Source organism: Ovis aries, chromosome X, assembly GCF_016772045.2.
Source record: "Ovis aries strain OAR_USU_Benz2616 breed Rambouillet chromosome X, ARS-UI_Ramb_v3.0, whole genome shotgun sequence".
NCBI classification, from domain to species: domain Eukaryota; kingdom Metazoa; phylum Chordata; class Mammalia; order Artiodactyla; family Bovidae; genus Ovis; species Ovis aries.
In genome coordinates, this window is record NC_056080.1 from 24,684,476 (window position 1) to 24,700,655 (window position 16,180).

The following is a 16,180-nucleotide window of genomic DNA, read 5'->3' on the forward strand; positions in this document are numbered from 1 at the left end:
AGACCTGGGGCGCAGCCAGACACCCTGCTTGGGGTTTAGACAGGGGCCTGTGAGGGGCGGCAGGGGAGGCATGTCCTTTCAGTTCACATTCAGAGTTAGGATGAAAACGGGAATGACCCCTAGCACCCACCCCGATCCCTCTTCTGCTCTGAAGCTGATGCTGCCACCTTCCCTGTGACTCTGGAGTAGGAGAGGAGGGAGCGCTCAGCCTCCCACCGAAGGGTCCCAGGACCCGCCCTACTGTAAGCAAGCTCTAACCTCCCCACTCAGACTGCAGCCTCCCTTCCCCGTGTTTGGCCAGGAGGAAGCGCTGACCACAGGGGAAGGTCCTGACTGGCCTGTGTGTCGGGGAGGATGATCCTCACCCTGGCTCCTCCTGAGCCCTGACATCCTCCCTGTACTGACCAGCTACCAATGTCTCGGACCGAGGTCCCCTCCTCTCTCATTGTCCCACATCCGAGATCACAATGAGGGTGCCCCACAGCCATTAGAGCTGCCCCGATCCTACCCGCATGCTCCGAGGCCAAGTTGTGGGGTGGGGGTTTCACGTGGCCGCCTTTCTGGGGTGTGGAGACCCTCAGTGCCCACCGAGGGTCCCTCCTTTAGCTACAGGGCTAGGGGCTTTCCCTCTACTGAGCAGAACTGGAGTCCACCAGGCCTGGACCGAAGCCTTCCTCTCGGAGACCACCTGGGTGATGTGGCTGGACTCGGGGGTTAAGATACAGGCCCGAATTTTCGAGGGGACAACAGGGGCAGGGTGGCCGGGGGTTGTCCGGCCCCCCCTTTTCAGAGGGAAAGGCTTGGTCGTGCCAGACATGTGTTCCCGCACTTGTAACTCACGTCACCTCACATTTGGACACCTTGTGAGACCTGGGAGTCCTCCGTCTGGGCACCCTACACGGCAGTTCTCTAAGACGACAGCAGCTCTCCAAGATGGCTTCGCAGCCGCAGCGTGTGTGCGTGGTCGTCACTTCCTGTCATGTGCGTCTGTGTTCCAGGCGGACAGCAGAGGCGGGGCCAGGGTGGGCGGGGTTCCGGGGGAGCTTCCCGGAGGATTGGCATGTGCACCTTTCCTTGAATCAGCAGATCCTGAGACCTTTCCTGTACTGAGCGGAGTCTACGGGCCTCCCTCCCAGGCTCTAGCTTCCGTCAGCACCCCAGCAGGAATTGTTTCTGGCCTGGCCAAACTGGCTTCCTGGAGCTCCTGAGAATGACAGTGAGGGCACTTTCGGGCCCCGTCTTCTGGGCTGGGTGATGCTCCATCCAATCTCCGTGTCTTCCCTTGACCCCTGTAGATGGTGGGCTACGTGCCATCTGCTGACCTGAGGCCAAGGCCTCACATCGAAGACATCACGTCCCGAGACTCCTGGTGTGAAGTGTACGTACATCTCCCCTGGACACCTCTGCCTGAGGCTTCCAGGAAATGGCTGCTGCCGGTAAGATGAGCTGAGAGGGAAGGATGGGAGATTGCCTTCTGTGGTGTGGAACCCCTCACATCTCACTCAGGATCTTCACATTGACTGCTGACAGGGCCTGGAAATCCTTCCTTTCTGGTATGAATCCACCTCTGTCCCCAACCATGCCCCACACAATCCCAGTAGAGAAGTGAAGGGGCTCCTTAGCCTGACAGTTCTCGCTGTGGGCTCTTAGTCGACTGCAGGGGCATTGCTCGAAAGTTCTGAGGTGAATTTCTGTCCTTTGGTACAACTTTTGTGGTACTACATTTTCTCTTTTAGTCCCTGTGTGACACTCTATTAAGGTGATCACTTAAAAGGGCCAGTTGTCATCCACCAGCAAAGTTTGTGCTGGTTATTTCATGACCTCTGGGCCATACTGCCACATCCAACTGAAACTTCTGTTCCCCATGGTCTTGGCATGGGAGCGCTGAGATGCTACCTCAGATTCCTTCAGTGATTCATTCCTTCAGTAGCGATTCATGGCCCCAGGGCACACTGGAAGTATTAAGGGCTGAACTTTAAAGCCTTTTCCAGTTGATACTGTGTCTTCTTCCCTTGTAGGCTGCACAGCCCTTGTCAATCTCCGAGTACTCCCTCACCTTGGCACTCCTAGGGTCAAGTTCATTAGAGACATACTTTGCCTTGGGGATTATTTAGTTTTGTGTTTTTGCTTCTGTTAATAGTTGTCTTTATTCCTTGTATAAGTGCTCCATGGTTTATTCTGGGTACAGGAAACAGCAGCCCATGTTTGATTGTGGTCTCAGCTGGTCTGACTGGAGTAGATCTGTCCAGGAGTTAAGGAACATCGACAGTCTTACAGTATGTGCTCCTCAGGAATACACATAACATCCTATTCTGTTTGACACTTCTTTCTCCTAAGGCTGTCAGGAAGTTCTTCTTGTTGTCTCTGTGGACTGTATACATTGTTCTGAGGTTTCTTTTAGGTACGATTTTTGTATGGTTGCTTTTATTTATGGTGTATTTTCTATTACGTGACCAAAGAAGTTGTTGATCCTTCCAGGCCAGACTCTTGATTTTGTTATGGTGATCTATTTTATATGAGATAGGTAAATTTTTTTATATGTTTGAATATTTCCTGTTTTTATTTTCTAAGATTTTTAATTCGAGGATAAATTCTTATGTTATCTTTTGGTTTTCATTGTTCTTATTCATTTGGCATTGTTGTATATAACTCTGTACTGGCTATGTGTCCTTGTCCAGATTTTTACTACATTTTAAATAAAAGCGTTTATGAAAAATTTTAATTGGAGGATAACTGCTTTATAGTGTGTTAGTTTCTGTTGTACAACACTATGAAGCAGCCATAAGTATACATATATGCCCCTCCATAAGCATCCCTCACGCCACCCCTATCTCAGTCCTCTACGTTGTCACAGACAGCAGTCTGAGCTGCCTCTGTTCCAGAGCATCTCCCCACTAGCTATCTCTGGTACACATGGCAGTGCATATACGTCACAGCCTCTCTCAGTTTGTCCCTCTCTCTCCATCCCTTGCTGTGTCCACGTCTTTTCTCTGCATGTGTCTCTATTCTTACCCTGCAGATAGATTCATCAGTGCCATTTTCTAGATTCTATAGAAATGTGTTAATACGCAATAATTTTTGTTCTCTTTCTGGCTTACATCACTTGGTGTAACATACTCTAGGTGCATCCACCTCACTACAGGTCAGTTCAGTTCAGTCACTCAGTCGGGTCCAACTCTTTGCGACCCCATGAATCACAGCATGCCAGGCCTCCTGTCCATCACCAACTCCCGGAGTTCACTCAGACTCACGTCCATCGAGTCTGTGATGCCAACCAGCCATCTCATTCTCAATCATCCCCTTCTCCTCCTGCCCTCAATCCCTCCCAGGATCAGAGTCTTTTCCAATGAGTCAACTCTGCATGAGGTGGCCAAAGGACTGGAGCTTCAGCTTTAGCATCATTCCTTCCAAAGAAATCCCAGGGTTGATCTCCTTCAGAATGGACTGGTTGGATCTCCTTGCAGTCCAAGGGACTCTCAAGAGTCTTCTCCAACACCACAGTTCAAAAGCATCAATTCTTTGGCACTCAGCCTTCTTCACAGTCCAACTCTCACATCCATACATGAACACTGGAAAACCATAGCCTTGACTAGACGGACCTTAGTCAGCAAAGTAATGTCTCTGCTTTTGAGTATACTCTCTAGGTTGGTCATAACTTTTCTTCCAAGGAGTAAGCGTCTTTTAGTTTCATGGTGGCAGTCACCATCTGCAGTGATTTTGGAGCCCCAAAAAATAAAGTCTGACACTGTTTCTACTGTTTCCCATCTATTTCCCATGAAATGATGGGACCGGATGCCATGATCTTTGTTTTCTGAATGCTGAGCTTTAAGCTAACATTTTCGCTCTCCTCTTTCACTTTCATCAAGAGGCTTTTCAGCTCCTCTTCACTTTCTGCCATAAGGGTGGTGTCATCTGCATATCTGAGGTTATTGATATTTCTCCCACCAATCTTGATTCCAGCTTGTGTTTCTTCCAGTCCAGTGTTTTTCATGATGTACTATGCATATAAGCTAAATAAACAGGGTGACAATATACAGCGTTGACGCACTCTTTTTCCTGTTTGGAACCAGTCTGTTGTTCCATGTCCAGTTCTAACTGTTGCTTCCTGACCTGCGTACAGCTTTCTCAAGAGGCAGGTCAGGTGGTCTGGTATTCCCATCTCTTTCAGCATTTTCCACAGTTTATTGTGATCCACACAGTCAAAGGCTTTGGCATAGTCAATAAGCAGAAATATATGTTTTTCTGGAACTCTCTTGCTTTTCCCATGATCCACCTCACTACAACTGTCTTACATTTGGTTCTTTTTATGGTTGTGTAATAGTCCATTGTATACATCTACCACAACTTCTGTATCTATTCATCTCTCAGTGGAAGTTGAGGTGGTTGCTTCCATGTCCTAGCTATTGTAAATAGTGTTTCAATAAACAGTGCGGTTCATGAATGTTTTCACGCATGGCTTTCTCGGTGTGTATGCCCAGTTGTGGGATTGCTGAGTTATAGGGTAGTTTTATTTCTAGTTTTGAAAGGACTCTCCATACTGTTCTCCGTAGTGGCTATATCAATTTACTTTCCCCCTCAAAGTGCAAGAGGGTTCTCTTTTCTTCATGCCACCTCAGCACTTATTGTTTCTAGATTTTTTTATGATAGCCTTTCTGGCAAGTGTGAGGTGATGCATCATTGTAGCTTTGGTTTGCGTTCATAATGAGTTGTAAACATCTTGTCTTGTGAGCATCTGCATTTTTTTAAAGAACAGATTTAGGACTACAGAAAATTTAGCAGATAGTATACAGAGCTAGTCTCTATACTATAGACTAGCTATAGAGCTAGTCTCTTCCTCCACTTAGCATCTTCTGTTATTAACATCTTGGATTGGTTCAACTGATACAAGTTCATTTGTTAAAACTGAGCAACTAATATCAATATGGTGTTATTAACTATTGTCCGTTGCTTACAATATATTTTACTTTTGTTGTTTTGCAGTTCTGTGTTGTTGCTTTTGTTCAGTTGCTCAGTCATCTCTGACTGTGACCCCATGATCCATAGCACGCTGGGCTCCTATGCTTTACCATCTCCTGGAGTTGGCTCAAAGTCATGTCCATCCAATCAGTAATGCCATCCAACCATCTCATCCTGTGCTGCCTCCTTTTCTTTTTCCCTTCCATCTTTCCCAACATCAGGGTCTTTACCAATGAGTCAGGTCTTCCCATAAGTGGCCAAAAGTTTGGAACTTCAACTTCAGCATCAGATATTCCCATGAACATGCAGGGTTGATTCCTTTCAGGAATGATTGGTTTGATCTCCTTTCTATCCAGGGGACTCTGAAGAGTCTTCTCCAGCCCCACAATTCAAAAGCAGCAATTTTTCATCACTCAGCCTTCGTTATGGTCCAGTGTTCACATCCACACATGACCCCTGGGAAAATCATAGCTTTCACTAGACACACCTCTTTTGGCAATGTAATATCTCTGCTTTTTATTATGTGATCTAGGTTTGTCATAGCTTTTCTTGCAAGGAATTAACGTCTTTTAATTTCATGGCATCTTTTTAATTTGGGGCTTCCTCATAGCTCAGTTTGTAAAAGAATCTGCCTACAGTGCAAGAAATCCACGGTCAATTCCCGGGTCAGGTAGATCGCCTGAAGAAGGAAATGGGAACCCAATTCAGTATTCATGCCTGGAGAATCCCAGGAACAGAGGAGATTGGGAGGCTACAGCCCATGGGGTCGCAAGAGTGGGACACGACTTAGTGACTAAACCACCACCACCACCGCCATGGCTGCTTTCACCATCCACAGTGATTTTGGAGAAGAAATTTAAATCTTCCATTGTTTCTACTTTTTCCCCATCTGTTTGCAATGAAGTGTTGGGACCAGATGCCATGATCTTAGTTTCTTGAATGTTGAGTTTTAAGCCAAGTTTTTCATACTCTTCTTTCACTCTCATCAAGAGTCTCTTTAGTTCAACTTCACCTTCTGCCATAAGGGTGGTATCATATGCACATCTGAAGATATTGATATTTCTCCTGCCAATTTGATTCCAGCTTGTGTTCTTCCATCTGGGAATTTTCATGATGTATGTGCATTTACCTGAAATAATCAGGGTGACAATATGCAGCCTTAATGTATTCGTGTCGTAAATTTGAACCTGTCTATTGTTCCTTGTCCACTTCTAACTGTTGCTTCTTTTTTTTTAATTTTAGTTTTTTATTTTTTAAATTTTAAAATCTTTAATTCTTACATGCATTCCCAAACATGAACCCCCATCCCACCTCCCTCCCCATAACATCTCTCTGGGTCATCCCCATGCACCAGCCCCAAGCATGCTGTATCCTGCGTCAGACATAGACTGGCGATTCAATTCTTACATGATACTATACATTCTTGACCTGTATACCGGTTTCTCAGAAGGCAGGTAAGGTAGTCTGGTATTCCCATCATTTAAGAATCTTGCAGTTTCTTGTGATACAGGCAAAGGCTTTTGCATAGTCAAACAAGTAGAAGTTTTCTGGAATTCTCTTGCTTTGTCTATGACCCAATGGAGATTACCAATTTGATATCTGATACCTCTGCCTTTTCTGAACCCAGCTTGTACATATTGAAGTTCGCTTTTCAGATACTGTTGAAGCGTACCTTGAAGCATTTGAGCATTCCCTAGCTTGCATGTGAAATGAGCACAATTATATGATAGTTTGAACATTCGTTGGCATTGCACTTCTTGGGGATTGGAATGAAAGCTTACCTTTTCCAGTCCTGTGTCCTCTACTGAGTGGTCCAAATTTGCTGGCCTATTGAGTGCAGTATGTTAACATCATCATCATTTAGGGTTTGAAATAGCTCAGCTGAAATTTCATCACCTCCACTAGCTTTGTTCTAGGAATGCTTCCTAAGGCCCCCTTGACTTCGCACTCTTGGATGTCTGGCTCTACGTGAGTGATCACATCATCACTGTTATCTGGGTCATAAAGACCTTTGTTGAACAGTTCTTCTGTATCTCCTTGCCACCTCTTCTTAAAATCTTTTGCTTCTGTTCTGTCCCTATAGTTTCTGTCCTTTATTGTGCCCATCTTTGCATGAAATGTTCCCTTGGTATCTCTAATTTTCTTGAAGAGAAGTCTAGTCTTTCCCATTCTATTTTCCCTCTATTTCTTTGCATTGTTCACTTGAAAATGCTTTCTTATTATTCCTTGCTGTTCTTTGGAAATCTGCATTCAGATTGGTATATCTTTCCTTTGCCCTTTGCTTCTCTTCTTTCTCAGGTATTTGTAAGGCCTCCTCAGACAATCATTTAGCCTTTTTCATAGCTTTTTCTTGTGGATGGTTTTGGTTACCACCTCCTATACCTTGTTCTGAACCTCCATCTTTAGTTTTTCAGGCAGTCTTTCTACCAGATCATATCCCTTGAAAGTATTCCACACCTCCACCGTATAATCATAAGGAAATTGATTTAGGTCATATCTAAATGGCCTAATGATTTTCTCTACTTTCTTCAGCTTAAGTCTGTCTTTTGCAGTAAGGAGCTTATGATCTGAGCCAGAGTGAGCTCCGGGTCTTGTTTATGCAGACTGTGTAGAGCTTCTCCATCTTCAGCTGCAAGTTATTCATTTACTTCCTACTTTTCCATTCCAGTCCCCTATTACAAAAAGGACATTTTGGGGGATGTTAGTTCTAGGCTGTGATGTACATCTTCATAGCACCGCTGGACTCTAGCTTCTTTGGCATCAGTGTTTGGAAGCATAGACTTGGATTACTGTGATACTGAATGCTTTGCCTTGGAAATGAACCAAGATCATTCTGTCCTTGTGGACACTTCCCCAGTACCTGCAGTTCGCAGTCTTTTTTTGACTATGAGACTGCTCCATTTCTTCTAATGGATTTTGCCCACAGATACAATGGTAATCTCAATTAAATTCACCCATTCCTGTCCATGTTAGTTGTCTGATTTCTAAAATGTTGACGGTCACTCTTGCCATCTCCTGCTTGACCAATTTCCATTGATTCATGTACCTAACATTGAAGGTTCCTATGTAGTACTGTTCTTTACAGCATCAGACTTTACTTTTACCACCAGACACATCCACAACTAAGCGTCATTTTGACTTTAGCCCAGTCTCTTCATTCTTTCTGGAGCTATTTCTGGGCTTTTCCCCAATAACGTATTAGACACCTACTGACCTGGGGGCTCAGGTATCTCCCCTGGTATGCTCTCCTGGTATCATTTCTTTTTGCTTTTTCCTGATGTTCATGGGGTTCTCACGGCAAGGATACTGAAGTGATTTGCTATTCTCCTCTCCAGTGGACTGCATTTGGTTAGAATTTTCCACCATGACCCGTCCACCTTGGGTAGCCCTGCAAAACCTTATCCATAGCTTTTGAGTTACACAAAGGTGTGATTCACGTGATCATTTAGCTTAGTTTAGTGTGATTGTGGTTTTCATTCTAGAGAATAGGGCATTGTGGTTCTTCTCTCTGCCCTCTGAAGAATGAGTTTAAGAGGCTTGTGGAAGCTTGCTGATGGGAGGGACTGGCTCTGAGGAAACCTGACTCTTGCTCTATTGGGCGGGGTAATGCTCAGTTAATAAATAAATAAAAATTAGAAAACCATAAAGAAAAATAAAATTATATCAATATGACTAAAATGATTAATGACATTCATAGCTTTTATTTTGTTATTGAATACCTCATTAAGAAGGATTTTGAACACAGAAAGAAATATGTGAGATGTAGCTAATATGGAGGAGGATGAAATTCCCCCCTGCCCTTCTGATTTTTTGTGGATGGTTGAAGAATTAAATTGATGTGAGACAGATTAATAGGATAAAATAAAAGTGTAATAACACATAGACATGAGAGAGACACAGGAAAACTGAATAACTCATCAACATGGCCAAAGCCCAGAGCCAAAGACAGAAGAAAATTTTAATGGTAGTTGTTTGGGACATGAAAGGATAGGAAGGCAGTTCACAGGGAGATGGAAATGGGAATGTTGGTAAAGGAATGTTTTCTGTGCCAGGCAGAGACTCCGGGCCAGAGTGGACTCTCATCTCTAGGCCCTGCCAAGATTTCACCACCACATCTTGCCCATAATGTTTGCAGCTATCTCTGGTCATAGTTCTCTTCAGGAACAGGACCTGTGTCTAAGTTCTTTCAGGCACTTAGGCCTTAGAGCTTAAGGAGTTCTGGAGCCTGAGGTTAGAGAGCCAAGCATTGTTGATGGGGCCGGGAGCAGTGGTGTTCAATGCTGAGTATAGTGAAGAAGAGGTCTCTGGTCCAAGAGGCTCCTTCTTTTGCCCAGAAAGAGTTCCTGTGAACAGGGCTCAGAGGCTGGCTGATGGTTAGTATCATCGGAAGAAGGGGAAGGGCTTTTCTAGGCAAATTAAGCATTGTCAAGCCAGACGAGTCTACCTGGCAAGTCTTTCAAAGTTCAGAGGTTTTCCTTAAGGCACGGAAGACTTGGACATAAGGGACCTCACTGGAATCCTAAGGAGAAGTCTTCAGCGATGCATAGTCAGTTATCCATCTGAAAGGAAATGACAAATGCTCATAAGGGCCTTCAGGTGTCACTTAAGTCCCTTATGGCCTTTTCATGGCTGTGGCATCTCTCACCTGTGAGCTTGCTGGGCAGAATGTGGTTCAGTTCTCGCCACAGGGGCCATTGTGGCTTCCCTGAGTATTTTTTTTAAGAAATTATGTATTTAATTTTGGTTGTGCTGGCTCTTCATTGCTGCGTGTGTGTTCTCTAGTTTCGAGGAGCAGGGGCTACCCTTCATTGGGATGCACTGGCTTCTCATTGTGGTGGCATCTCTTAGTGCGGAGAACAGGCTCTAGGACACTTGGGCTTCACTAGTTGCAGCAAGGAGTGGTAAAGTAGAAGTGTTAGGAGATTGCTGTTATTGTTCAGTCTCTAAGTCATGTCTGAGTCATTGTGGCCCCATGGAATGTAGCCCTCCAGGATCCCCTGTCCATGGGATTCTCTGGGCAGGAATAGTGGAGAGGGTTGCCATTCCCTTCTCCAGGGGAATTTCCCAGTCCAGGGATTGAACCCGGGTCTCCTGCCATTTCAGCTAGATTCTTTACCATCTGAGGCACCAGGACAGCCATATTTCGGAAGGTAGCCAGAAAATTTTAGCTCACTTTCTTTTTTCTTTCTTTGTCCATTCTCTCCCTATCCTGTAGACACACTCAGCTTAAATTTTATAAACACAAAGTGGAGGCTTTCATGGCATACAGTGTCTGGATTTGTCCACCCAAAAGCAAAGATTTTGGGAGTCTAGGCACAGAAATGCAGAAGAAAGTGACTTTCATTCTAGCCCTATGAATCAGTTTAACAGGACATAGGTTAAAATTTTTGATTGGGTAGCATGGAGACCTCCTCTACCTGAAACCTATCACATCAGGTTTTGACTCAAATCCACATGGCCAGGACTGCAACCCCACCCCAAATTCCAGTTTGGGACTTGAACCATGGTCATTTTAATTAGAAACACTTACCTGGTACCTGGACGTACTGTGGCTCAGGTTGTTTGTGTCTTAGCGCAGAAGGAATTCAGCCAGAAGCAAAATGTTAGGCAAGAAAAAGATTTATATATATAGGATGCATGTAAGAGATGCAAGGAGGCAGGTGACAGAGCTCTGCCTGGAGGATTAAGTGGAATATATTCTATAGTCAATGGAAAGTGGAGGACTAGGAAAGACTGCCTTCTCTGAGTAGAGGTCAGGCTTACATCACTCCCTCCCAATTCATTTGGAACAGGAGAGTGTCTGACCTTATGAGGTCAAACTTGGGTTATTGTAGAACTTCTTCAAATGGACAGAAGGGCCGTGACATTCCTCTTTTACCTAAAGGCCTGGGAACATCTCATGGATTATTTATGGCTTTATGTTTAAACAAACCTGCCTTCCTTCACTACATTCTGATACCTTTCTTGAACAATGTTAACTTACAAAGGTCTACCAATGGTTCCTAAGTTTCTCTATCTCTATTCACCTCCTAGACTTCTAGATCTACCTCTCTGTCTGTCTGTCTGTGCTCAGGCCCTCACTTATTTCTGACTCTTCGCAATCCCATGAACTGCAGCACTCCAGCCTCTCTGTCCATGGGATTCTCCAGGCAGGAATATTTGAATGAGTAGCCACTTTTCCTCCAGGAGATCTTCCAGAACAGGGATCAAACCTTCATCTCCTGCATTGCAGGTGGATTCTTTTCCACAAAGTCACTTGGGACAGCTACCTGTATCCTATGCTATTCTATCCCTGTCGTATGGAGGCAGACTCCCCCAGCCAAGAGCTGTCATTTCTCTTGGTGGGAGCCTTCTAAATGAAGGGCTCCAGCTTGGACTATTGTCTGGAATTTAGTGAGCAATTTTCTTCCCAAGAAGTGGAAGGGGCAGTCATGCATGTGCAGAAACATCAAAGGTAAACTTTCCTAGCAAGGACTTGAGGAGAGGGGCACGCCACTTGGTTTGGGGTGTTCCTTCAATTCCCTTTATCATGGAGGACTTGAAGGAAAAAACCCAGGAAATCAGTCTGCACAGAGTAGCGATGCATGTATGAAAGAACTGTCCTTCCTGCCACATCAAGGGTTGCCCTGAAGCTTCCTCTGGTGAAATGACCAGGTGTCCTCTGGGAACTGCTGGGAGGTCTTGGAGCTCCTGTCTCATTTCCTGAGGGTATGTGCTCAGAGTAAGGCCCACAACTCTCTGAGACCCAATAGAAGAAAACAGAGGTTGCCCAACTTACCACATCTACCTGTGTTCTCTCAGGACAGAAAGCTGGGACTGGAAATTGAGGCCTTCTGATGGCTGGCTGCACCTGTCCTCAGTCAGGCCTCTAGGAAGACCTGTATTTCCTCCCTCCTTTCACTATTACTGTCCTCTCTCCAGGTCCTCACACTGACTTCCCATCTCCTAATGAGACCTGTCCTCTCATGCTACAGCCTTAAACTCCCTTAGGAATTTATCTATCAGAGGCTGGGACTCTTCCATCCATTGACCTGAGGACACAGCACTTAAGCTAAGGCTTTTATGTCCCTGAGAATCAGGAAGGATAAATGAGGGCATATTGATCTTTTCAGGGTATCTGACATTGCATGTGTTCATGACCACATTGTCCCTGAGTAGTTTTGTCTTCTTTCATACCATTCATTTATCAGCATTTTTTAAACTTCATTCCAAAACAGTTCTTTGGGACAGGGCCCCATGTATTCAAGAGACACATTTTTGGAGTGTTTAGAGGAAAATTGAATGAAAAGACATGATTTTTGGCTTAGGCTGGGAGAAGTGGCACATTGTGGGCTCTGCACGAATCCAGATCAGGGGACTAGTCCCAGGAAGGTCACTTCATCAGTTTGTGAACTTGAGAAATTGGCAAGTTATCCATCCAGAAAGGGAGTCTGCTAAATCCGATCCTACATGAATGCTGGAATGCATGTACTACATATAAAGCAGTGGCATACTGATGAAGAAGTATTGGTTTGAAATAAGTGGGAGTTATGTTACTATGAACCCCTCAAATACCACCTTCCCATCTGAGTTTATTTTCAATCCAGGAGAGAGCAGAGAATATGCAGTGAATTAGCACAAAAGAAAAAATACTCTTAAATGAGCTAAATAAGTCACAGTATTTTTTATTTTTACTAAAAGGAAGTTTAAAATAAGGTAAACCACAAGTTAAAGACTTTTTACTCTATTCTTTTCTTCATTTTCTTTTCCTTTCTCAATAGTTTCTGTGGTCTTCCTTCACATTTGCATGAAAATCACTCTTGCATTGCTATGTTACCAACTTGCAGATCAGAAAGAATATAGATGGCTCCTGAATCTTTTATGTCTACCAAAACTGTACCTTTAAAACTCTTAAAACAGCAGTGAATATAACAGCAGTATCATTACCAAATTAATACTCTGAAGAAAAAACTCTTAGAAGTAAAAACATTTGAAAAAAAAAGAAACATATAATATGTAGAAGTTACTTGTGTGAAGCAGAGAAATATGATTGAAATAAATGTGATCTACCCCACTACTACCACGTGCTCTTTAGAAGCTTGAATGCTTTTCAAGAAACATTCTCTTCTAATGTCATGTTATCTTGTTTGCATTGTGAACAATATATTCAGTACTTTCAGTGTGTTTTACAAATACCCAAACTTTTAAAACATGAAAACAGCTAGAAACTATGATTTATAAAATTCATACATTTGAATTCTGAAGCACAATAAAACTTATCCAAAGTAAGAACATTTGAAAATACTAAAACCTCCTTCACCTCTTCACCTTTCTACTTTAGATTATCATTCACTATATATCTCTCATATGGATAAAAGAAAACAGATATATATTTTGTTAAACTAGACCTAAACTACCTTATCATTTTAAAACTGTAAGAAGATATGGGTTTTCTTCCCTCCAACCCGTACTACTCTGCAGTATTTAGGAGCCTGACTGCTCTCTTCCAACACAAAGGGAACAAAGTGCCCTGCCCTGTCCCTAAATGTGGGAGGAGCTGCGGAATTGCCTTGGAAGCAGCACTGGCTTCAGCCATGGGTGGAGCCCTGGCCGCACCTCTCAGTCCTGCTCTCTCAGCCTGATCTCTCAGAGCCTCCTCATAGAGGTCTGGGAAGGAACTAGGGACCCTACCGTGGAATTTGGCTAGAACCTCCAGTACCTTCATCTTACTGGTCTCAGCACAAGCTCTCAGGCCCCACAGGAACTCATAGCGCAGAGGATCACTATTGGGCACCTGGCGGTAGTTCAGGTACTCCTTCTGCACCAGATCTTTGGTGATGAGCCTTCTGGGCTCCCCAAAGATCCAGTGCCTCCTCCCAGCATAGATCCCCAACATACTGAGGAATTACCAGATCTCCTCCTCGGTGGCGCGGTTACCATTTATGAAGATGATCTCCAGGAGCACCATGAGGAGACCAGACTTGGGCAGCACCCCTCACCACTCGGACAATCGTTTCCTCCGAGGTTGAGCTTGCTGATGAGGGTGTAGATGTTCCTGCTACGGTCGACTTTCTTCATATCCAGGCCAAAGACCAGCTCCACGCGCTCACAGGCTGTACTGAGGATCTCAGGGAAGTGCTGCCTGTACTTCCTGCTGACGATTTTCATCAGGGCATTCTGTGTGATGGGCTCTTTCTTGGTGTACTTCTCCAGCAGGAACTCCACCAGTATCCTGGCCTTCCTGGCCAGAGGATCTTTGCAAGTGCTCTGAGTGGCAGGGGCTGCCTGGGAGGCACCTGCACTTTCCTCCTCTGGGCCCTGGGCACCTTCATCAGATCCTGCACAGGAAGGCCCTGCATCAGGAGAGCTAGGGCCATAGCTCCCTCAAGCTCCTGGCGATCGCCAGCAGCAGGGGAGCTCAGAGGAGAACCCTGAGGAGCAGAAGTGGGGAGGAGGGCACTCCTCCTTTGACGCTGCAGCAGCACTGGCCTGGGCCTCCTGAGTGTCCCCCCAGAGCTGATGGCGTTTCCTGCGGGTATGGAACTTGTTCTTGTGCCTCCGAGGCATGCTGACAGCAGATCAGGGGCCGCAGGTGGGAGTGCAGGCAGGAAAGCAGGCAAGGAGGGCACCTGGAGGAGGGACAAGGACATGCTCTGAGAACCTTCAGTGAGGAGAGTCTTCCCTGGCTTGAATGGAAGCCGCCTCTGAGGGGCCTCGAGGCCAGTACTCTAGGACCCACAGGGCTCCTGTTCTCCTGGCCAGCCTGTCCCCTGAGACCGGTGAATAGCAAGGGAGAGTGAACCCTGGGGCGCAGCAGACAGTCCTGACTGGGTGTTAGAAGGGGCGGGGCAGTGGGGCCTGTCAGGGAGGCAGGTCCTCTCAGCTGACATTCAGAGTCAGAATGAAAATTGGTGCGAGACACCCCCATATCCAACGCCCCTCTCCTGCACCCAGCCCGTTCCATCTCCTGTCTGAAATTGACACTGCCACCTTCCCTGTCACCCCCAGACAAGGATAGGAGGGCGTACTCAGCCTCCCATGGAGGGTCCCAGGACCTTCCTTCTGCTGTCTCCTGGTTGCCCCTTCACAACCAGGCTCCAAGCTCCCTCTTAGACCACCGCCCCACTTTCCGATGTTTGGTCGGGAGGAAGCACTGAGCACAGGGGAGGGTACTGAGCTGCCGATTTGTCACGGAGGCTGGTCGTCATCCTGACTCTCCCGAACCCTCACATCCTTTCTCTCCTGACCAGCTGTCAGCAACTCAGACCCAAGTCCCCTCTTCTTTGAGTGTTCCGTGTCCAAGGTAGCAGTGAGGGAGCCCCTCAGCCTTTACAGTTGCCCGGATGATCCGCAGCCAAATCGCGGTGAGTGGGGTTACACATGGCTGCCGTTCTGCTGCATGGAGACCCTCAGTCCCCGAGGGTCCCTCCTTCACTCCACAGGGCTCTGTTGCTCTCCCTCTAATGAGCGGAGCTGAGGTCCAGCAGAGCCTGACTGAGGCATTCTTTCCTGAGACTCCCCCTAGGGGTTAGTGGATGGTTTTGAGGCCTAAGAGCTAGGCTGGATCCTCTGGTCTGAGTGCAGGGCTAGGGTAGCCGGAGGCTGTGTGGCCACCTGTTTTCAGATAGAAAAGGGATTCGGGGTGCAGAGACGTGTCCCTGCACTCGTAACTCACGTCACGTCCGATCTTGACACCCGATGACACTTGGGACTGCTCCCGCTGGCCACCATCAATGGCAGCTCTCAGAGATAGCGGCACTGTCAAGGATGGCGTCTCTCCCAGCGTGCTTAGGAGGACGTCACTTCCTGTCCTGCGCATCTGGGCTCCAGGAGGGCAGCAGGGGCGGGACCTGGACAGGCGGGGTTCCAGGGAGCTTCTCCCGGGATTGGCACGTGGACTTTGCCTTGACTCTTAAGGGGTCCTGGGACGTCCCTGTCCTGAACTGTCAGCTGGCTCACTCCATGCCTCTCACTTGTGTCAGCACCCGCAGCAGGAAGAATTGGGAGCCCAAGCCTAACAGCCGTCCTGGAGCCCATGAGACCGACAGCAAGGGCGCTCTGGGCTCCTCTTCTGGAGTAAGCGATGCTCTGTCATTCTCCATGCCTTGCCTTAACCCCTGTAGATGCTGGGCTACGTCCCATCTGCTGATCCGAGGACAAGGCCTCATACTGAAGATGTGAACCCCGCGTCTCCTGGTATGAAGTGCACATACGTCTCATCTCACCATTTCTACCTGAGGCTTCC

General features: G+C 46.3%; 1 pseudogene; it reads right to left on the reverse strand.

The window, feature by feature from the left end:
- Positions 1-9,507: 9,507 nt before the first annotated feature.
- LOC114111657 (melanoma-associated antigen B4-like) lies at positions 9,508-14,502 on the reverse strand (annotated as a pseudogene).
- Positions 14,503-16,180: the final 1,678 nt, after the last annotated feature.